This window comes from Cnephaeus nilssonii, assembly GCF_951640355.1.
Source record: "Cnephaeus nilssonii genome assembly, chromosome: 20".
Taxonomy (NCBI): domain Eukaryota; kingdom Metazoa; phylum Chordata; class Mammalia; order Chiroptera; family Vespertilionidae; genus Cnephaeus; species Cnephaeus nilssonii.
Genome location: NC_137091.1, coordinates 8,901,939 through 8,925,249, shown reverse-complemented (window position 1 = coordinate 8,925,249; position 23,311 = coordinate 8,901,939). Strand labels below are relative to the sequence as shown.

Here is a 23,311-nt window from a genome sequence, read left to right as displayed (position 1 = left end):
GGGCCTGCTGTGCTGCACTCAGGTGGCTTATTTGGGTCACCCGTCAGTGACCAGTGCCCTGACCTTCAGTCATCACAGTGAAGATCCTGCCCCAGAGGCCTGGAGCTCCTGTGTGAGCCTCCCCCAGCCAAGAGGAGGCTTCCGGGAGCTCCAGGCCCAGAGTGAGGTCCTCACAGGGAGGCAGCTTTGGCTCCAAGGCCCTAAGGAGGGCCCCACTTGTGAGCACAAGGCCACGATGAGGCTGAAACCACCACCATTTTATTCACCTGAGAATCGAGGGCCCAGAGAAGTGCATGGCAGGTGGTTCCTCAAATCCTGAGCCCCTATGGAAGGTTCTTGGCTGGTGTCCTGTCCACAAGCCAGGAGCTGACACAGAGCTCGTGGGGAGCTGGGGCAGAGGGTTGGGGGGGGGGGCGATGGCCCAGAGAGGAGAAGGAAGGTGCAGTGGTAGGGGTGCCAGGCACTGGGCCCCACAACTGCCCATCTATAATAATACAAGCATAATATGCCAATTAGACTGGACGTCCTTTCAGATGAAGCCGGGGCTGGGAGGGAAGACGGTGCCAGCATCCAGGGGAAGGCCGGCCTACTCTGCATGAATTTCATATATCAGGCCTCTAGTTTCCTCCATAACCACTGACAGGCCTTTCCACCAACCCAAACGCTAACCAAATCCCAAAACCTTCCCTTGATAACTGGCTTAATTCTGCCCACTCACCAAACCTTGAGGATTTCTCCACGGAGCCAAAGTCTCCCCTCTCGGGAAATTAAGACGGCCAGCACTACACTCTGCCCAAGGCACTGTCCCCACCAAATGCACCCACTGCCACCTCATTGCAGGCATGAGGGTCCTGCACTCGGGCACCCCAGCAGGACATGCCACTGTGGCCCATCCTCTAGGCACAGGGAGCACGAAGAGGGTCAGAGAACCCTTAGCTAAAATGCGCGCTTGCAGCCGTAAGTTTAATCTGTTTCCGGTGGTCCTGGAAGTGGTTTTCAAAGCAGAGTCCTAAGCTGGGCTCTCCTGCACGCGGAGCTCCCTGCCCCCCTCCTCCCGGCCCTGGTTCCAGCCCCTCAGGGAGGGCTGTGTCCTCCTCCAGGCTGCCAGTGCCCTCCACAAACTCCTTGTAGGTGGACGTCCCCACAAAGGGCCGGGGGCCCAGTAGCTCCATCATACCCGCCTTCTCCAGCACCTCTCTCTCCAGCAGCCACCTGCCCACCTGCAAACTAAGGCTGCCTCCCAGGCCGCTCTGAAGGGGTTCATTCGATTCCTCCAGGGACAGCAGACCCCTCCAGGGAGGATGGCCGTGCCCCACCCAGTTCTAGCCACACTCACCTTGTCCACCTGCTCCCGGCACCACGTGAGCAGGTTCAGCATCCTATCGTGGGCGCAGCCAATGCGGTGTCGCACTTCTTCGTCAATGAGCTGGGCAGTGGCCTCGCTGAACGGCTTCTCCCCCAGCGCCTCGTCTTGTTTGGGGAAGTGGAAGGACACCTGGCCCGGCTTTTCACTCATCCCAAACTGCACAACCTGGGAGCCAGCAAGCAGCCAAGACTGAGCCTGGAGGGACTTGGCCGTGCAGAGTCCTGTGCTGGGGTCACTGCCCTTTACCTGGGCATATGTTCCTCAAGTCGTCCTGGGCCCCCGTGGTGATCTGTCCCAAGAACAGCTGCTCGGCCACCCTGCCCCCAGCATGGTGCACATGTGGTTGAACAGCTGCTCCCGTGTGTACAGGTACTGCTCTCTGGACAAGCACTAAGCGTAGCCAAGGCCCCTGCCCTGGGGAATAATGGACACCTCCAAAGGATGGGGCGGTGCCCTCTTCAGGCCTGGTTCATCGATCTTTCTACAGTGTGGGAGAGGAGACCCCCAGAACCCACCACCAACCAGGGAGGTCACCCCGAGGGTTAACACGGAAACCCCTGCATCCTGCCTGTCCCGAAGAAGTTCTAGAGGACCCAGACTTCTACGGTGTCAGGTGGCTGGTGTCCAGACCCCACCTGGAACCAAAACTCCCTCTGCCTATCCACCCACCAAGGAATCTTTTGACAAATGCTAGACCATTACACTCCTTGAGTGTGCCATGCCCACATGACCACCAGATGCAGCCACCCACAGGGTGAACACTCGGGCCTAAGGCCAAGAGCTAAGCAGGGGGAGGCAGCCCGAGCCCCACTGCAGACAACCAGGAGGAGACTGGCCTTCAGCAGGGGGTCCGAGTGCTCTAGGAACCAGTCCACCACCACGTGTCCGGCCTCATGGTAGGCTACCGTCGTCTTCTTGCTTGGCAAGAGGACCTGCGTCTTCTTCTCCATGCTTAGAATCCAATTCCCAGGGAGCCAGAGGTCGAGGAGGAACAGGCAGCTGGAACGGGTGCCAAGTGCCCTTGGCGCTCAGGGCATGTTGGGGTGTGAACCTCTGCTGGGCCAGGACAGACCCACAGGCTGCTTCCCACCCAGTGCTGAGCCAGCCTGGCAGCCACCCCTCCGCACCAGACACTGTGCTGCCTTCCACCCCAGCTCTGAAGGCCCCATGCTGCACAGCGACTGGCAGGAAGCATCTTGGCCGAGGGAATTCACTGCCACTTTCTGTGGCCTGACTAGACGGGATGCCTGAATCGTGGGGACAAGAAAAGATTCAAACTGCCCTCCTACCACCCAGCTGACAGGTAAGTGACAGGACACAAAGGGACAGAGCCCGGTTTTGTGACTGGCCAGCTCTCCAGAGCCACCAGGACATCCTCCAAAGTTGTGGTACTGGCCTTGGGTTATTCAGTACTCTATGAGCTTCTCTAAACATGTCACACGTTAGTAAAAAGTGTGAGGACAGATCAGCGACACCAGCCTGCTGACCTGGCCATGGACAGCTGCTCGCATGTCCATCCCTGGGAAGGCACTCTGGAGACCTTCAACCAACTGACTAGTTTCCCAAGCAGCTGAGCTGAGGATGGAAAGCCAGGCGGTGACCCTGCACGCACACGTACACACTCGCACACACAACACACAGCACAGCTGCTCACTGCTCCTCTCAACCACACTCAGCACCCACGTCTGGCTCTATGTCAGTGCCCCGAGGGTCCCATCTCTTTGAGATTCTAAATGTAGCTCTAGAAAAAACATGAAAGTTGTTGGCAGATCCAAAGTCCCAAATTTTGGTTTGGAAAACTGTCCATGGCTCCTGTGTGCTGAAGTGAACTGCGCCCTGGGGTGGGTGCCCCCGTAAGGGACATCTGCTCACCTCTGATGACCCTCTCAATGGCCTGCTCAAAGTGCTTCTGTTGCACAAAAGGACTCAGGTGGCGAGCGGCAATCAGGGCTGCTTCATTGCAAACATTAAAATATCAGCACCTGACCCAGGAGAGACGGCTGCCATTGGTGCCCAGCGGGCTTCATCCCCGGAAAGCCTCCAGCCGAGAGACCAGAGGGAAACCAGGTGAGCACATGAAGGAAAAGGAACTACCTTGTCATGACCACTGTTTTAACCAGCTTTCTGGTTAAACAACTTATAAGGTTCAAGTTATTTAACATAAAATCCACATTCCATTCCATGTGTAATGCATCAGGTTCCTCCATCACAGGCTGGTGGACGAGGGCTGCTATGGATACCTGTATGGACTGCGAGGAACTGCTGGTCACATGGGGACTAGTTTACCCTGTGAGAACCACTACACTGCTTCCCTCACCTGTACGACTGCACATCCCACCAGCAGTGTCTCCCACCCTCACCAGCTCTCCCTTCTGTCCATCCTTTACAGCCATCCGGGTGGGTGTGAAGTGCTACCTCACTGTGCTCGTGAGTTGCACTTTCCTAATGACTAACAGCACTCAGCGCCTTCCCATGTGCTTTTTGGCCATTTGTGTATCTTTGAAAAGTGTCTACTCAAATCCTTTGCCCATTTTTAGACTGGGTTCTTTTTGTTGAGTTGTGAAAGTTCTTTATAGATTCTGGATTTCATACCTTTATCAGATGCATGATTTCCAAATATTTTCTTCCAGTCTGTTGGCTGGACTTTCACTCACTATACAATGTCCATTGATATATACAAAATTTTAGTTTTGAAGGAGTCTAGTTTATTTTTTCCTTTGTTGCTTATGCTTTCAGCATCATACTAATTAGGAAACCATTACCAAAAGAGGTCATAAAGATTCCCCCCTTGTTTCCATCTAAGAGCTTGATAGTGAGTTAACATATATAAGGTGGTAGGGTCCAATTTCATTCCTGGTATGCGAACATCCGACTGTCCCAGCCCCATTTATTGAAGAGCCTGTTCTTTCCCCACTGGATGGTCTTCACACCCTGGACAAACTAAGTGACCAGCGAGCTGTGGGCCTCTCTCTGTCTGTGGTTGTGCCGTAGCCATATTGTTGGCTAGAGCCGGTAGTAAGCTGTGAAGTAGAGCAGTGTGAGTCTCCGCTCTGTTCTTTGACAAGATGGTTTTGGGGTATCCAGGGGCCCTGCAGTTGCACGTGAATTTGAAGATCAGCTTCTCCACTTCTGCCTCAAAGGTTGTCCATGAGGAAAAGACAGTCTGGGTGGTCTACTCCAGTCTTTAACTTTGGTGTGTGAGTGACTGTGAAACCCCAAGGGGAGAAAGAGAAAGACAGAAAGCACATTCTGGGCAGGACACAGACCAGGGCCCTCCCCAGCCACCTGGTCAGGTGAGAAGTCGTCCATCCCTGCCCTTCGCTGACAAATGCTCACCTGTGTGCACTGGGCAGGACACGAAGGAGACAGCGACTACAGAGGCTACTGGCTCGCTGAGGTACCCACAGGCTTGCAAAAGGCTGCTGAGTAGGCGGGAAGCCCCCAGGAAAAGCCCTAAACCCCTGGGGTTGAAACCACTCTGGCAGACAAACAAGTTTTCTAGATCAGGTTCTTGGGTTTTAATTACAAAGAAGAGAGGCAAGCTAAGGGCTGCCAGGTGGGGAGCTTAAGCCCATGAGTATGAAATGCAGCCTGGCTGTTCATTTCAGTGGGTCTGTCCTCAGACATAAATTTGGTTAATACAGTAAAAAATTACCAACTCTACACAAAATTAAAACAGAAATTCACATGGGTACAGATTGCTTTAGGGCCAATCACCTCCAAGGCCTCTGCTAAATCTCAACAGATTCAAAGTTTTAAAGACAAAGATGGACACTTGCCAGGTCGATGGTATGACCAGAAACCAATTACACAACCTCCCACGGTGAGCGGCATGGCCTGGCCAACACTCACCTGTGAAGCCCAGTGAGTGCCGTGAGCTTCTTCTCCAGGGTATCCGTACTGAGGCTCTTGTCTAACTTCAGTGGACACAGGTGTACCTTGAAGATGGAGCACCTGCCTTTGATGTCAGGGGGCCTAACAAAACAAGAGACAGCCACAGCAGAGTCACCTGTACCACCTCGAAAAACCCCAAGGACAGCCTGGGGTTCCAGCACCTTCCTGGCCACAGGAGTCAAGAACAATAGCAGAAATAACCCAAAGGTGGTGCATGTTCGGCTCAAACCCATTAATCAAGTTGACGCTGGGCAACACCAAATCCGTGCCATGCTGTGCCGTGGCGTGGCATGCTATGATCCAACAATGCAAACACAAGGCCAGCCCAGGAGCTGGGTCCAGCGGCACTGACGCTCTCACAGGAGAGCAGAAGGCAGACTCTGCTCTTGCACACTCTCTCGTTTCCAGTGCACTGCTTACTCAGGAGACGAGGAACACAATTCGGCCACACCACTACCACCTGCATGGACTGACTCCAAAATCTCAATCAAAATTTCCACCACATACACAGCTCATGATTAAACAAACTTTTAACCAAGAGCACAAAGACCAGCCATGCCCATTTTGGCTCAGTGGATAGAGCATCGGGCCGTGGGCTGAAGGGTCCCAGGTTTAATTCCGGTCAAGGGAATGTACCTTGGTTGCAGGCTCGATCCCCAGCCCTGGTCAGGGCACATCTGAGGCAACCAATCGATGTGTCTCTCTCACATCAATGTTCTTTTCTCTCCCCCTCCCTTCCACTCTCTCTAAAAATCAATGGAAAAATATCCTTGGGTGAGGATTAACAACAAAATTAAATAAATTTAAAAAATACACAAAGACCAGAATCTGAGCACCCAGCAACCACACTCACCGATATAAATCTGGCGGTCAAGCCGGCCAGGCCGCATCAGGGCCGGGTCAAGGACGTCGGGGCAGTTGGTGCCAGCTAGCACCAAGACGTTGGTGGCCAAGTTTAATCCTATGCATGAGAGAAGAGGGTGAGCCACATTCCTGGGCGTCGTTCCTCCTCCCTCTGGTCCTACTAGCATGTCCCACTGCCCTTTTCCTAAACACCCACCTGTCCCCTTCCAGGCCCCTGCCAACCCCGACAGCCCACACTGGCTCTGCTTTCCCTCCCACTCACTGCATGCCCACTGCAAGTGGCTGCTCAGCAGTGGGCAGACCTCATGCCCAGGGCTGGCTCTGAGAGACCCTCCCAGACCCTTCATAGGAGGAAACAAAAGGCCACACTCTGGTTCTCAGTCCCCCATGCTCCAGCTGAGACACATCTCCATGGATGGGTAACTAGGACCCCATGGCCTGCTCTCAGGCGCAGACCCCATCCAGATTCATCGCTGGTTCCTGCCAGCCTCTGGCTCCTCCCAGCGGATGGGTGACCCGCTACCATGTCAGTGCCCCTGGCCACCTGCCAAGGTCTCTGTTCACCCACATCCTGGCAGGCTCGAGGGGCCCAGGACCTGGTGCGGATGAGGGAAGGCAGTAGGGCTGATGGAGAGGAGGGCAGTGTGCCCACTACGACTGTTCTGTCCTGTCAGCCTCCCACGTCTAAATCTGATTAGAATTTCTGTTGAGTGCATTGGGGATGTTTTGGTGTGTGAAGAAAAGAACTAGCACAGGAGGCCTGTCTGCTCATCCTGACAAGGTGCCCTCCCTGCCTCTGGGACCTGGGATTTCAGGGCCCTGACAAGAGGGGCTCCCTGTGCCTAGACTGTGTCAACAGTGTGGTTCCTGCTGAGCACCTGGCTTCCTTCTGGCGGCTGAGATGTGTGTACAGGCTGGGCAGAGGGTGCCACACGACCAGCCCCCCGTCCACTCTGTGTCCTCACGACTAGTTGCTGGGGAAGTGAGTGGCCCTGGACTCGGCAGGGACAAGAAGCTGTGTCTTTTCCCTGTGCTGGTTTTGCCGTGTCCTGTCACTGTAACCAGTGAGTAGGATGACACCTGGCATTCTGGGAGTCCATCCAGCAAGTCGCTGAACCCAGGGTGGTCTCAGGGACCCCCAATACAGCCTCAAGGCCAAAGTGGACATAAACCCTGTCAAAGATCCTGCGAAAGCGTCTCCAAATTCAAACACTGGCATCAGTGCCTAGACCAGTGATGGGCAACCTTTTGATCTTGGTGTGTCAAACTTCGCCAAAAAACTGAGCATAACTCGGGTAGTGTGCCACTTTGAGGAAAAAACATTATTTCGCAAATGTTTCATCCTCAGGAGCAGCAAATGTTTCATCTTCGGCATGCGGCCGCCTTAGCGGCCGCGTGTCATCAGAAATGGCTACGCGTGTCAGTGCTGACACGCGTGTCATAGGTTCGCCATCACTGGCCTAGACACTTCCCGTGAAGCCTCAGGGGCCTGACAAGCACTCAGACTCACTTAGGGGGAGTCACTGTGCACACTCGGCTAGGAGGAAGGGGAGGTCTGACCACAGGAAGCAGCAGGAGGCTCAGGGGGGAAAGCATGGCTGCCTCCATGCCATCCAGTGAGCACTGATGCCTGTGCTGACTGGTCTGCCTCTGTAGAGAAGTGGGAACCTCCCAATCCCCACTACCCCTTCCTGCTGGAGGGGGGCAGGGTACATGCGCCCTGGTCCTATTGTGAGCTCTGGGGGCTGTGATGATCTACCACAGCTTTCTCCATTGTGTCTGCCTGAGAACAGCCTTTCTTTGAAACAGAATAACCAGGGTTATCAGAACAAAAGGCTAGAGGAGGTCACATGAGGGCAAAGGGGCCTGCTCTCAGCAGCTGTGTCCACTCACTGTCCATCTCCACAAGCATCTGGTTTAGGGTGCTCTCCTGTTCACTCTGGCCTCCAAAGTGCCCACGGCCTCGCTTCCTACCGATTGCATCGATTTCATCAATGAACAAGATGCAAGGAGCGTTTCTTTGGGCCAGCAAACATGTCCTGGACCTGAAATGGAAGTGCACATGAAAAGCCGTTTGTTCTGAGTAAAAACAGGAGCAAGCCCTGTCCTCTGCCTGCCTGCACCTCCCTCCCTCACCTTTGGCTCACTGTGCTCGCCACAAGCCCCGACCCACCCCAGGGTGTCCAACTCCAGGACAAGGGCACACCCACCTACCCTTGCTGGCCCGACCCCCACAAACATCTCCAATACAAGAACTCCGACCCATTCACGGCGATGAAAGGCACGCTAGCCTCCCCCGCAGTTGCCTTGGTGAGAAGCGTTTTGCCAGTACCAGGAGGACCGGTGAGCATGGCCCCTGAAACACAAAGGCGACACCTGATTCTGAGACGGGCACCGGAGGAAAGGAGTGACAACAGGAATCCCATCCGATGCTGCACCCTCCTCGGAGGCCGAGGTTTCCTTCAACACCTCTGCCCCCCGATCTCAGGCCACTGTGAGCATCAGCTTCCCAAGCTTGCTGGTCTCAACGAGTGTCGAGTGTTTCTTCAACTGTGAAGGCAGCACCTCTGTGGGCACCTGTGCTTCCTTGTCTACGAGTTGCCTTCCTCTGATTTAAAGTTTAAAATCACCAATTCATGCTTTTGTAACACACCTCAGTGTTCATTTTATGAATTACCATTACACCTGAAAATTTAGAAGAGATTTAAAGAGGGGAGTTTATATTGCTTCAATTCTGGTCAGGGGGGTGGGTTAGTACTTAATTATTTCAAAAGAGAGACCACCAGGATTTAAGTCTTTATTTTATTTTTATTTTTTTTACATTTTTTTTATTGAGGTATTATATGTGTACATATCAGGATTTAAGTCTTTAAAAACAAAACCAAACTACGCACATACAGGTGAGAGGGAGGGAGCCACAAAACGTAAACCTGTAACAAGGCACTGGCACCTCACATCCCTGTGACCACAAATGTGGGATTCAGACACGGCATTGCCCACCACAAGGGTAACTTCCCATCCACGCCGACTGGTGACCACGCAGAGCAGACTCCGCCAGAGGACAGGCAGTGAGCCAGGGCCTGTGCCCACACTCACTGCAGGGCATTTCAGGGGTCCTTGTACTTCCTGCTGGAAGAGGCTGACAGCCACCGGGGTCCTGATGTCCTCAGCACCAACTGGAAGCCTCTCCCTAGTCCAGCCTGGTTGGGGGGGTGACCTGCAGGTAAGAGGTGAGTTACCTGGCTGCTCCCCACACTTGGTGCATCAGACCCATTTCCCCTAGTCAATACAAGCACCTGAAAGAAATCCTGAAAAGCAAACAGCAGCGCCCACTGCAAGAGCCAAAGGCCAAGCAAGGTGTGTGGTAGCTGGGCTCCCTGCGGGAAAACCTCCCACAGGAGCAAAAGGCAGCCTGTGCACCTGTCACTCCACGTGCCTTTCACCTAACACTCACCAAACTGTAAAAGAAAGGCCACCTCCTGCCCTCTAATCTCCAGATGACAGTGGTACCCAACTGGGTGAAGCTGGGACTACTCAAAGGTCTCTGGTGGGCATTGCCCACAGTAGAGCTCGAAGCCTGGTCCTGAGCCCAAGACCTGAAGGGTCTGTGAGTCAATTTCTTATGAGATGCAACTCTTTCTGGAAAAAGGACTCATAGCTTCTGTCCGGTCCTCAAAGGACTCACTGCTTCTGTCCGGTCCACAAAAAGGCACCAGGAGACAGACCCCGCAGCCAGAATGGCCAAGGCTCAGTTTCACCTGAAGGACACCCTGAGCCACACCCAAGCCCACACCATACCTGTGCCACCTGCTGGCCCTGGGCTTTCGAAGAGGCAGCTGCATCTGACCCCAAACCGGTTTGAGTTATATTCATTTTAATTATATAAGTTGATATTATGTAAACTAATAAAAGAGAAGTAAAGAAAGTTGTTTCTTCAAAAACTAATTTGAAGGCTTATTGCTGAAAAAAAAAAGTGCCAAATTGGGCAGGTGAGCCCTAGCCGGTTTGGCTCAATGGATAGAGCACTGGCCTGCGGACTAAAAGGTCCCAGGTTCGATTCTGGCCAAGGGCACATGCCCGGGTTGCGGCCTCGACCCACCCCCTCCCCCCCAGGTAGGGGATGTGCAGGAGGCAGCCAATCAGTGATTCTCTCTTATCATTGATGTTTCTACCTCTCTAGCTCGCTCCCTTCCTCTTTGAAATCAATAAAAATATATTTTTAAAAAATTGGGCAGGTGAGAAAACTATAAATGGGTAAGAAAAATTCATGAAAACATAGTCTGCAGTCAGATGGCTTCAAAGTCCTCACTTCAATTCAGAGAAAACTGTCACCAACACATGGTTCATGTAGGACATTCAACAGAGGATCATGGCCACTGGGACCAAACTCACAGGAAGAGAGACAACACAGAATGTACATTTAAGTTAAAAACAAACACACCACACAGGGCTATGTTCTGTTCCTATGATTCTACTGCCTTACAGTTTAAAAATAATTTAACCCACTGTGGTCTCAGGCCAATCAGGTGAGAAGACTGTCACTGTTCTACTCTGCAAATACTATTTCCACTCACTAATCCTACCTAATAATCCTACCTAATAATAGACAAATATGCAAATTGACCATACCTCTGACACACCACAAGCCATGCCCACCATCCAATCAGAGCGAGCATGCAAATTAACCCAAACCAAGATGGCTACAGCCACAGAGAGCAAGGTTTCCTAGGTAACAGAGGAAGCCAAGCTTTCTACCTGCCCTTGCCAGGCCTAAGCCTCCACTCAAGCTACAAAGTTTCAATTATAGAAGGTAAACAAATTCAAACAAATGGCAGCAGAATGGAGCTTGAGAGAGCAGGCCAGGGTTGCCGCTGGCAACAGGGGAAGCAAAGCTTTCCGCACACCCTGGCCGGGCCCACCCGCTTAAGGCAACAAAGTTTCAATTATAACCCCAACAGAAATGGCTGCCGGCCTCAGAGGGAACCCCAGGCTTGGCTCCACTCCAGGCTACAAAGTTTCAATTGTAGAAGGAAAATAAATTCCAGATACCAGGGCCTCCGCTTGGGTTGCCAGGGGGCGTGGCCGGCCTGCAAACTACCACAGGCCCCTCGCTCAGGCCGCCCCACGCCCCAAGGGAACCCCCACCTGATCTGGGACACCCTTCAGGGCAAACCAGCTGGCCCCCACCCCTGTACCAGGCCTCTATCCTATCTAATAAAAGAGTAATATACAGATTGATCATCACTGCAACACACAATATAGCTGCCCCCATGTGGACACAAGATGGCCACCACAAGATGGCCAGCAGGAGAAGGCAGTTGGGAGGCACCCAGCCTGCAAGGGAGGGCAGTTGAGAAGGACCAGGCCTGCAAGGGAGGGCAGTTGGAGGTGATCAACCCTGCAGGAGAGGGCAGTTAGGGGTGACCAGGCCGGCAGAGGAGGGAAGTTGGGGGCAAACAGGCTGGCAGCAGAGTGGTTAGGGGGTGATCAGGCTGTCAGGCAGAAGCGGTTAGGGGCAATCAGGAAGGCAGGCAGGCAAGCAGTTGGGAGCCAGCAGTCCTGGATTGTGAGAGGGATGTCCGACTGCCCGTTTAGGCCTGATCCCACCAGGATCGGGCCTAAACGGGCAGTCGGACATCCCCTGAGGGGTCCCATATTGGAGAGGGTACAGGCTGGGCTGAGGGACAACCCCCCTCCGTGCATGAATTTCGTGCACCGGGCCTCTAGTGTGATTAATAAAATACATCAGCATCACAGAAAGTTGCTGTCAACTACCTGTCAACCCTGGACCACAGGGACCTCTGGCTTGGACTTGGAGCTGGAGCAGTACTGCGTTTTCTGAAATCGATACCTTTGGAATTTTGGCTCCTAAGTCCTGGTACTGTTTAGGATTCTTGAGGAAATTCACAAACTCCATAATCTCCAACTTGGCTTCTTTGCAACCAGCTACATCTGCAAACTGCATGCCGATGTTCTTTAAGATCTTGGTCGTAGTCTCTCCAACACTGAAGAGGCCCCTTCCTCATCCGCCACGCCCAGTCCCCATCTGGCCCCTCCTCGCAGCATAGAGGATGCCAACCAGGAGAAGGGTGGGCACCAGGGTTCGCAAGAAAGAGCTAGAAAACCACTCGTCAGGAGAAAGCCCATGAATATTACCTTCAGGCCACGGAGAGTCAGCAGTTCTGGGAGTGCTGTTGTTTTTTCATAATTTATTTTCATTGATTTCAGAGAGGAAGGGAGAGGGAGAGATAGAAATATCCATGATGAGAGAATCATTGATTGGCCGCCTGCGACAAGCCCACAGTCCAAGTATGTGCCCTGACTGGGTATCGAACCGTGACCTCCATAGGTTCACACTCAACCAGTGAGTGGCTGGAACTGTTTTGATACAAAAGGGAGAGGTTTCTTTAAAAATGTGTCAAAGCCCTGGCTGGGTTTACTCAGTGGTTATAGCGTCACCCAAGACCAAGAGTCTCAGGTTCAATTCCTGGTCAAGGGCATGTACCTCGGTTGCAGGTTTGATCCCTGGTCCCTGGTAGGGGCACACGTGAGAGGCAGCTGTTGGATGTTTCTTTCTCACATCAATGTTTCTATCTCTTCTCTTCTTCCCTCCCTCTTTTACACTCGTTCTAAAAATCAATGAAAAAAATATCCTCGGGTGAAAACAAACAACAACAAAAAAGTATCCGTCTGTCCATGGCATCAAACCTTCCCTCAATTCTGAAGGCTCTTCATCCCCCCACGGGGGTCTGCCCGACTTCACCTATGGTTGGCCCATGTGGCAGGGAGGGGAGCACCCCAGCAGACCCAGCATGGCTTCCTCGCAGATGAGTCCTGCCCAGCCTAGTGTACCACTGTTTTAACCTACCTGATCAATTCTTTCCTCAATAAAAACAGAGCTAACAAATTATCTTCTTACTGTACGTTAATATTATTAGCAGACGCCTGACGCGCTTGAAGAAAGCACACTCCACACCGCTCTGCCCAGAACCAGGCGCCCGTCTGGAGCCGTCACTCACCCGTCACTCTCACGGGTGTAGACCACTGTCGCCTGGTTGGGAGGCTTGATGCCCAGCTTCCCATGAGCAGTCTCCAGGTTCCGCTCAAAGGTGTCAACGCTGCCGATGTTAAACCACACAAACCTCTGTGGAATCGAGATGTGAGCAGTGTGAGGTGCCCTCCCCACAGCCACCGCCTCGCTCGCCAACTCCACTTCCTGCAAAGCAGAGCCTAGTTCTGCAGGTGAGTCTGCTCACGACAGGAAGGGCCTCTGTCCTGGCCCATAAACCACAGGCCTTAGGTTTTAGATGGAAGTATAAAATTCTGTCTTTGTCCCTTGGTTTTTTGCCTTTTTATTCTTCTCTCCTCACAAACCTTGCCTAGTGGTCCTCACATATGACTTGGCAAACTCAATCCTGTCTACTTGGAAGGCTGTTAGTGATCATGTCAGAGAGAGAAACAGTCACATGAACATGGGTTGCTGTTGGGTGGTGAATCAAAGGAGGTGTTTCTCTGAAAAAAACACAAAACTACACTTTACATTAAAAAAACTGGAATCAGTCTTGAACCCAGCCCTCACCTCGGGTGATGTCCCAGGGGCAAGAATAACTCGCACAAACTGTTTGTTCACGGTCCACCCAGCAGAGAAGAGAAACCCAGTCAGAACAGCTGAGGTGCTGACAGGATGCTCAGCAGCTACCAAGGGCCTTGGACATGTTCTCCCCAGAGAGACTGAACTGTACCCGAGACAGCTAACGCTCTCCGAATACATAAGGGTTGTTTTCCTACTGACGTGGACATTTTAACCCGGGGTATGTATGTATGTACCTATTTCCATTTTAATAAACAGGATCTAATTCAAGGAGAGGAATTAGAGTTTGAGACATCAGAGCACTAACATTCCAACCTGGCTCTAAAATACAAAAGGACCAGGAATGAAAGTCTTCTACTGACGACACAGGGAAGTCTTATATCCAGACCCATTCCTTAGCACTCTTACCCCCCAGCTACCTGGCTGCAGAGACCACAGGAGAATGATGCCAATGAGAATAAGGACCAGCCCCAATGGCCCACAGGCTGCTGTGGCCTCTGGACCCAGCTATCTGGGAGGAAAGCCCCTCGGGAAAGCAATCCAAGGACACATCGAAGGGATGCAAACTACAAGACAGTGAGCTCATGCATTCAACACAGGCCAGGAGGAGCCCAATGACAAGCCAACCTTGGTCAGCACAAGATGGTGATCACCTTCTGTACACCGTGACCTCCCAATGGTTTTTTTTGCAGGATGCATGTATTATATTTACACTCATAAAAAACAACAGAGGTGTAGGAAAGATTGCTACTGAAGTTTTGGGATGCTGCAGCCTTTTGTTCCCAAATAGGCTCTCCACTGAAGAATGTCTGTTCCAGGCCAAGACCTAGAAATGCATTTGGGGCTCAAGGGTGTCTATGTATAAGTCTACTTATTTCTGGGATACCCTAAGGCAGTATCAGGTGACCTCCTCAGAACCATTCAGAGGGGCTGGGAGAGGACACAGCCCTCAGTCACATGCTAAGCTTTCCCAGCTCACAGATCCTCTAAGTGAGCAGGACCAGGTACTTAGTCTCACTGAGCCGGAGAGGCTGCCCCCCAACAAGCACTGCAGGACTGAGCACAGGGCTGCACTGATGGGCTGGGCGTGAATGCTTCACCCTTAGGTACTGCAGGCTGTATTTCAGAACAAGCGTGTCACATCAGCATGTCAGACCTCCAAGAAACTCTAGAATCTTTACCAAATGCCAGCACGGGGGATCTGTCTCGCCCTCCTCACAGCTGCACCTGCGGGTGGGAGGTCCCCACAGAACGGGCCTCAGCAGCCCCTCCCCACCCTACAGGGAGGACAGGCATGTGCGCAGACAACAAAGGCCTCCGCCACAGACCCTGGTGGGAAACAATGGTTTCCAACAGCCACCATCACACAGAAGAAAGTCCAGAGCTCAACCGTGTGTGATTTGGGGCAACAGGGACGAGTCCTCTGCTCTTGCATAAGGTTACCCTCAAGCCTGAGCAGCTCAGCAGCACATCACTCAACCTCAGGACCTGGAGGACAAGCCAGGGAGGGCTCTGCTGGTGGGACACCAAACACAGGGCAGCCCGCAGGGCAGGTATGTACTGAGAGAGAAGCTCTAAATCAGGTGTGAGATGAAATGTAAGACGAATAAATAAACGGAACAAAGTCTTAGAAGCAAAAGCTAAAAAGGATCCAGTCAGGCCGTGATGCCAGGATACCTCCACCCAGCAAGATGTCTGTGCCCAAGGCTGGGCTGCTCAGGACTCAGTGCACAGGCCATGCACACGGACACACCACAGCCTTCCTGGTTGACAGACTATGAAGTCCCCTCACAGACCTCCCGCCAGGTAATACTGTACGAAGTGCTTCCAATCGTTCCCAGGATTTCGAAAGTAGAAGTAGGAAAATCCCATGGCAACACCTGCCCCCAGAACAGCCAGACTGTGGGAACCCTTGTCGTCCCAGGGGAACGCCCCCTGTGGAAGAAGAGAGCACATCTCACAGTTAATGACGGTGGTTCCTTCAGGAAAATGGCTACGTAATTCTTTTTTCTGACATGAGAGAAGTTGTCCAAACCCTCCCCTCACACTCTGCCATGTGGCCCGTGTGTGTGGTGACACCAACACCGGTCTTTGGGGAGGACCCTGCCTGGTGGATGAAAACACACCCAAGCAGCGGCTCAACAGACCCCGGGAGAAGCAGGACTCCCACACAGAGCTCTGCCCTGGAGCCATCATTTCTGGTCTCCTCAAATTCAGATGGAACTCTCCATGTTTTCCTAAATTAGATTCCTTTCTCAGAATCTTTTAATTAGCTGCTCCAAAAGCAGCAACTGCTTCCTTGGACGGGCTGTCTGGGTCTGGTGCTCAGATACGCACGAACCTTCTGGACCTCGCTTGTGTATCCACCAGGAAAAGGCATCTCCCTTTCTCCCTCCCCCGCCTCCAGCTGCTCCAGGCCCAGCATCCTTTGGTTCGTCAGTTCCTAAAGAAAAGGAAGTCTGACCTCAAAAAAAATCACACATAACTCTGTAGAGAAAGAGGATTCAGAGAACAGGAAAATGCTTTCCAACATACATTTCCCTAACCCTGAGGGCAGCAGGGGCAGAGTGGGAGCACGGGAGGGAAGGGTCGGGACCACACCAACCCCACACATTGCCAGACAAGAAGGAAATTTACAACAATTTCCTCGGATCCCTAAGAAATGACCAGGGGCTGGTGCACACATGCCAGGCATGAAAAGTGACACTTGCTATGCTCCGGCTTAAATGCCTCGCTTCTTATGCTCCTGAATGCTCTGCTCGGCATAACTCCCCTTTTTAGGGAAAACGATAGTGCTGAGGAATAGCTTCAGATACACACGAAAGTCCTCAAATTTCACCTTGCTGGCCCCAGGACTGAGCTTCACTAAAAAACCTTTCCCGTTGTAGTCACTTCTCCACGCCAGTAGGTGGGGGAAGAAAGGAAGGAAGATAGTGATGAGACAGGCCAGCATGGGGGAACTTCTCAAGAAAACTGCAACACCAACACGTCACCCGTTCTCAGCACAGCCCCCCCAGATGATGGATCCAGCCCCATGCGTCTGTGCCTAAAGCGTGCACATGTAAAGTATCTACCAGTTCAGATTACACAAGTCCAGCTTGGAAGCACCCAGAAGCCCCATCCTCCATAAGGTGCATGGAGAGACAGGTCTGACTCGGGATATGCCCCTCTGTAGTCTCGGACCCCCACTTACTTCACATACAATCAAGGTCCTAGAAAACTGGGCACACCCAAGAAGAAAACTCTAGTCTCCCCAAGTAACTAAATCCACTACACTTCTGATAGAAATTCCCAAAAGGTACAACAGCATACACAAAAGTGACAAGGGGGAAAACAGGAAACCAAAGCAAATACTATCTTGCAGTGTCTGCCAGGGATTTAGCTTTGTTGAGCCTGTGTGGCATTTGATTTGTGATAAATATACCTTTGGTCTTCCTGGCAGAGCTCCTAAAACCCTTGTAATTTCCAGGTAACAAGAGACCAAAGGATGTCCTTTGTTATTCTTAACTAGCTCTTTCAAAAACACCCAGTTTGTGTTAATAAGGTGACTTCTGGAAAAGCGCTTAGGATAACGGCTGTTTGGTAGGGAAACCAATTGATTACAGCCCCAGGTTCCCTGTCCCAAAAGGGGATAGAGTCTAGGGGTTGAGTTAATCACCAATGGTCAGTGATTTAATGAAACACAACAAGAACCCCAAGGGATGGGGTTCGGAGACCTTCCGGGTTGGTGGGCAAGAACACACCCACATGGCAGAGGGTGGCACACCCCAAACTCCAAAACTAGGGACTCTTCTGGACCTCGCTTGTGCATCTCTTCATTTGGCTGTCAATTCCAAAGGAGATTAACTAAAAAATTAGTGAATGCTTTAAAAACACTCCAATGGAAAGCTTTTGGCAGTCGTATGTGTAAAGTTGTTGGCCCTTTTACTTTCTCTTGGAGCTGGTTTTTCTAAGTCTGTGCTTCTTTCACTCCCCTTCAAGAACTTCTCAATCCCTCAGGAAGAAAACTGTGAGGTTTTGGCATCTGCATCACACTCAGAAAAGCAACCACACTGCAAAGTCAGGACTACGAGAGTAAGAGAGGAGACAATGTTCTTTCCCGACTTCTTGCTTGGTGAAATCAACACGCACCTCCAAGTCCTAAAGCTGGGACAACAGGCACGCCTTCCACTCCACACAGGGTCTCCAAGGGGCACAGAACACAGAGCACAGTCCCACAGCCTGTCTGAAGGACAGATGTGTAAGACAGATGTGTGCCAAGCTAACTGCAGTTTGTACACTGTCTCAGTTCTGCTTTCCAAAGATGAGGCTCAGCCTGGTGGGTCCTCGGATGTGCAGAAAAAAAGGTTTGTTCCCACGCCTCCCAAAAGAGGCAACTTCCTTCTGAAAGAGTTTCTCTTTCACCGTCTTTACTGGGTATGGAATCCGTGAAGATGTGGAGGTGCTGTGTGACCCAGAATAGTAAGAGCTTAGTGTGGCTCAATATGGAAGCTACAAAAGGGGGGTGGCATGGGCATCGGGGTCATCACACACCCGCTCCCTGGTTCCCCCACTGTCGGGGAGACCCTGAGGAAGCCGCACTGGGTTCCCGGGAACCTTGTGCCGCCAATAACAGGTAGTTAGTTACCTTTGGGTGGTTTTGAACACAGCCGCTGGGAAAATGACATCAGTTGTGTGGGCAGAACCTGCTGCTCAAAGCAGCTGCCTTGGAGGCACTGACATGAAAATGGAAAAGAGGATTAGCTTCTGAACTGGACTGCTTTTCCTCACGCTGGCAATTACAGGTGTGCAGGGACAGGGATTAAGCCCGAGGTGTAAGCTTGCTGCCTTTATTTCTCTGCTTAAATATCCCTTTTAGCCGAAACCGGTTTGGCTCAGTGGATAGAGCGTCGGTCTGCGGACTGAAGGGTCCTGGGTTCGATTGGATTCCTTGGTTGCAGGAACATCCCCAGTAGGGGGTGTGCAGGAGGCAGCTGATCGATGTTTCTAACTCTCTATCCCTCTCCCTTCCTCTCTGTAAAAAAATCAATAAAATATATTTAAATAAATAAATATCCCTTTTAAAAATTATTCCAACAGGAACTAACTTTACTGCAGGAAGACATAAAAAACTTTTTTTAAAAAAAAAATATATTTTATTGATTTTTTACAGAGAGGAAGAGAGAGGGATAGAGAGTTAGAAACATTGATGAGAGAGAAACATCGATCAGCTGCCTCTTGCACACCCCCTACTGGGGATGTGCCCGCAACCAAGGCACATGCCCTTGACCGGAATTGAACCTGGGACCCTTGAGTCCGCAGGCCGACGCTCTATCCACTGAGCCAAACCGGTTTTGGCCATAAAAAACTTTTATTGCTACAGCTGTCAAAGAAAACTAACGGTTTCTTGACCAAGGCATTTTTGGTAACTAAAACTATTGCAGTCTCAAAAACAAACATAATTCTAAGACTAAAATTATGTGAAACTTAAAAACCAAAAGATACTACATAATTTATATATGATCAACTAAAGATTAGTGTTTTTCAGGCCAAGGCGAGTAAATGCTCTTCTATACCCTGTTTCTTCAGTCCTCAAAGAGGAAAACTCCAGTTTTCACCATAAGCTGCTAATAGTTACATCAGTTAAAGACAGAACTAGAGACAATTTTTAAAATTTTTTAATTGATTTGAGGAAAAGAGAAAGAGAGAGAGAGACATCAATTTGTTGTTCCACTTCTTTACACATTCAATGGCTACTTCCTGTACGTGCCTTGACCAGGGTTCCTACCGCAACCTTGGTGTGTCGGGACAACACTAACCAACCGAGTAACCCAGCCAGGGCAGAACTAGGGATAATTTAGGTTTTTCACTACAGGTCAAAAGCCAATATAATAAAAACAATCCCAATAAAAGCCACCATAACTAAAATAAAAAAAATAAAATCTGAAATCAAGATATCTTTCTTGTATCAAAACCCAACACGTAGGTGAATTAGGGGGGAAAATAATCAATGTGATTACTGTTCTCTGGGATGTATCAATAAAAAAATAAAACAGCCGAAACCGGTTTGGCTCAGTGGATAGAGCGTCGGCCTGCGGACTCAAGGGTCCCAGGTTCAATTCCGGTCAAGGGCATGTACCTTGGTTGCGGGCACATCCCCAGTCGGGGGTGTGCAAGAGGCAGCTGATCGATGTTTCTCTCTCATCGATGTTTCTAACTCTCTATCCCTCTGTCTTCCTCTCTGTAAAAAATCAATAAAATATATTTTTTTAAAAATAAAACAACCTTAAATCATGTAGTAATATTTCAGATTCTAACCCAGGGGAAGGGGTACAACACAGAAGTATTTAAAAGTGGAGGTGCTGGAGCAGGAGGGCACGAACTGCAAGGCGAGAGCACCGCCGACCTGCTCTGGTCTGCGGGTTCCTCTTCGGTAGGAGGGCTGCAACAGCGCCCACCTGCAGGACCGGTGTGAGACTTAAGTGAGTCTGTGAAGCTCCGCACGGAGGCCCCAGGGCAGCACGAGCGGTTACTGGTTGGGCGCAACGAGGGACGGCTGAATTAGAAACTCCTAACAATTCACAAAACTCTTCCGCGTCCATTAGCTCAACCAGTGCGGAGAGCAACTCTGCGAGGCAGACCGAGCGAAAGAACATCCGTGGAGCCCGGGCAGAAACGGGCTCGTGTCGGAGCGAGGTGCCGGGAGGAGCGGAACTCGAACCCAAGACGCTCAACCTGGGCTCTTTGCAGAGCAGAAAAGGAGGCGGGGTACCTACTGAGGTTCCCCAGGGAGCCCGCAGTGGGAACCGCTGTAAAGCGTGGAGGGGCAGCCGCCTCGGCAGCGGAGACCGAGCTGAAGCTGCTCTCGCTACTTTTCTGACCCCCTCATCCAGGCACCCCCAACACCATCCACCCCACCCCAACTCGCCCCCGCGCCGGCCGGCGCACTCGGATGGCGTCAGGCGTCACCCGCCTCCCAGAACCGGCGGAGCTATTTCGAGGGTTCTGAGGCCAGACCCGGCCGTTCTGCCAGGTCCCGGGCCACCGCGGCATCTCCACAGCGCGGCGAGCGGCCGCCACCAGCCGGTGCGACAGTAGCCGCCGACCACGCGCCGCTGGAGGGCGCGCCCGCGCAATGCAGTGGCAATCCGGTCGCGGGCTGAATACAGGCTTGGGGAGGCTGTCCGCATGCGCAGCAAGGCCGCGGAGGCAGCTCCCGGACCTCTTTAGGCGTCTACTTTTCGCCTGAGTTTAAGGATTTGAACGTGAGCGCCGCCTTCCCCTACCCAGAGAGCTGAGCACAGAAACCAGCAAACGAGTCGGACTAGGTGCTAGGAGGAGCGCTCTTAGACTTATTTTGAATCTGGCATATACAAGGACACGCACTTCCGGGGTCCTCCATGGGCAGCGGCTCACGTCAGCGAACGCCACTCGCTCCCCACGGGGTGGGCCGCTGCGACTGGCGCGCGGAGGTGTGGAGCAAACGCGTAGCCTGCTGCCCGGATAACCCTCAGAACAAAGGAGCTGATTCGGTGTGTGCTGTGCAGCGTTATTCCCCGTCACGACTTTCTGTTTGTTCTCTGGACCACAGAAACCCACTCCAGTTTTGATGCGCCTGCAGCTGTGCAGTCCAGGAATTTGGACACCGATGGACTCCAGAGGCCCTTGCTGCTCTCCGTAGAGTCGAGGATGAACAGCCTGTTGCTGGGCCATAGAGCTGGGCAAGCCTGTGGTGATCCACATCTCCGGGGAGGCCCACCTGTGTCTCTGCCAGCGGGTTCCCTTTGCCAGGTCCCGCAAGCGAGCCGAGTAAACAAAGGCCCGCTTTCCCCGGAGACTGCTGTGATTTTATTACATTTTGGAGGCAAACATGCCCGGGAAAAGGCCCCTAAAGGTCATCCCAAATGCCAAAAGGGAACGGAAAGCAATTACCCTCGACATAAAATTAGAAGTGTTAAGACGATTTGAAGTAGGTGAAAAGCTCAGCCAGATCGCCAAGGCCTTAGACCTTGCTGTCTCTACAGTGGCGACAATCCGAGATAATAAAGAAAAAATAAAACTGAGTTCACAAATAGCTACTCCCTTAAGAGCCTCTCGGTTGACTCGCCATCGAAGTGCAGTCATGGAGACTATGGAGCGACTGCTGCGCGTGTGGCTGGAAGACCAAAGCCAGCGAAACATGCCCCTGAGTGTTACCATGATTCAGGAGAAGGCTAAGAGTTTGTTTGATGACTTACAGCGTGAACAAGGTGAAAGCTCTCAAAAAGAAACATTTAGTGCAAGTAAAGGGTGGTTTGTGAGATTCAAGGAGCGCCATTGTTTGCCCCACTTCAAGATGAACTGCACAGCTTCTAGCAACAAGGACACATACCTGGAAGTGCTGAAAAGTATTATCGAAGAAGGTGAGTACACCCCCCAGCAAGTTTTTAATGTAGATGAGATAGGGCTTTATTGGAAGAGAATGCCTGAAGGAACGTTTATTTCTGTGGAGGAAAAAGCTCAGCCAGGGTTTAAATCGTCCAAAGATCGTTTGATGCTACTTCTTGGTGGCAACGCAGCTGGGGACTTGAAGTTGAAGCCCTTATTGGTGTACCACTCAGAAAACCCCAGGGCTCTGAAGGGATACTCCAAACCCAGTTTGCCTGTGATTTGGCGCTCAAACAAAAAGGCCTGGGCAACCAGGAGCATTTTTCATGAATGGTTCACGTACTTTTTTTGTCCTGCTGTTGAAAAATACTGTGCCAAAAATAATCTAAGCAACAAAGCATTGCTCATCCTAGACAGTGCACCATGCCACCCAGTAAATTTGAATGATCTATCTGATAATGTAAGAGTGGAATATCTTCATGACAGTACAGCTGACTCCATCCAGCCCATGGGTCAAGGTGTAGCCTCTACCTTCAAAGCTCATTACCTGAGAAGGACTTTTGAGCACATGCTAGAAGCAACAGATGGGGAGGATACAGCTACGATCAGGGAGTTTTGGAGAAACTACAACATCTTGGATGCTGTAGACAACATTGCAATAGCTTGGGAGGCACTCAGGCCAGCAACAATGAACAGTGTGTGGAAGAAAATTTGGCCCCAGTGTGTTCAGTTCCAGAATTTTTCCCAAACAGATAGCATTGCACAGCTTCAAAAAAACATTATGACTCTTGCCAAGACTCTGGCTTTTGAAGAGCTTGTGGAAGCTGATGTGGACCAGTTGCTACAGTCACACGAGGACGCTCTCTCTAATGAGGAGCTGATGCAGCTGGAACAGGAGCCAGCAGGAGAGGAGGAGAGTGAAGACACTCAACCTGTTCTGCGTCAGTTAACCACAGGAGAACTCTCGGCAGCCCTCTCACATTTTGAGGCTGGCTTACAGATCCTTACCAGTAGCAGTCCCAATGATGAGTGGAAACTGAAAGTTTCAAGAGCAATCAGTGGTGCCATAAATTGCTACAGGGAATTGTACAATGAGAAAAAGCGACGCTCAAAGCAGCTATCTTAGGTTGTTTTTCAGTGTGTGTAACCAAAAGTTAAAGCCAGAAGCAACAACATGACCTCAATGAATGAGGCTCAGCCAAGTCTCTCTGCTTCCAGAGATTTAACATCCCTGAAAACCCTATTTCTGA

The 23,311-nt window shown here is 51.4% G+C and overlaps 1 pseudogene across 1 annotated transcript; it reads right to left on the bottom strand.

Annotated features, from left to right (window-relative positions):
- Positions 1-1,009: 1,009 nt before the first annotated feature.
- On the bottom strand, positions 1,010-21,437 carry LOC307092454 (mitochondrial inner membrane m-AAA protease component AFG3L1-like; annotated as a pseudogene). The gene is made up of 14 exons: positions 21,294-21,437; positions 15,512-15,650; positions 13,704-13,792; positions 13,144-13,268; positions 11,976-12,240; positions 8,339-8,480; positions 8,018-8,169; positions 6,110-6,221; positions 5,219-5,341; positions 3,239-3,348; positions 2,203-2,317; positions 1,613-1,798; positions 1,337-1,551; positions 1,010-1,220 (listed from the first exon to the last, which is right to left on the bottom strand). The product of its transcript is annotated as a mitochondrial inner membrane m-AAA protease component AFG3L1-like (transcript).
- Positions 21,438-23,311: the final 1,874 nt, after the last annotated feature.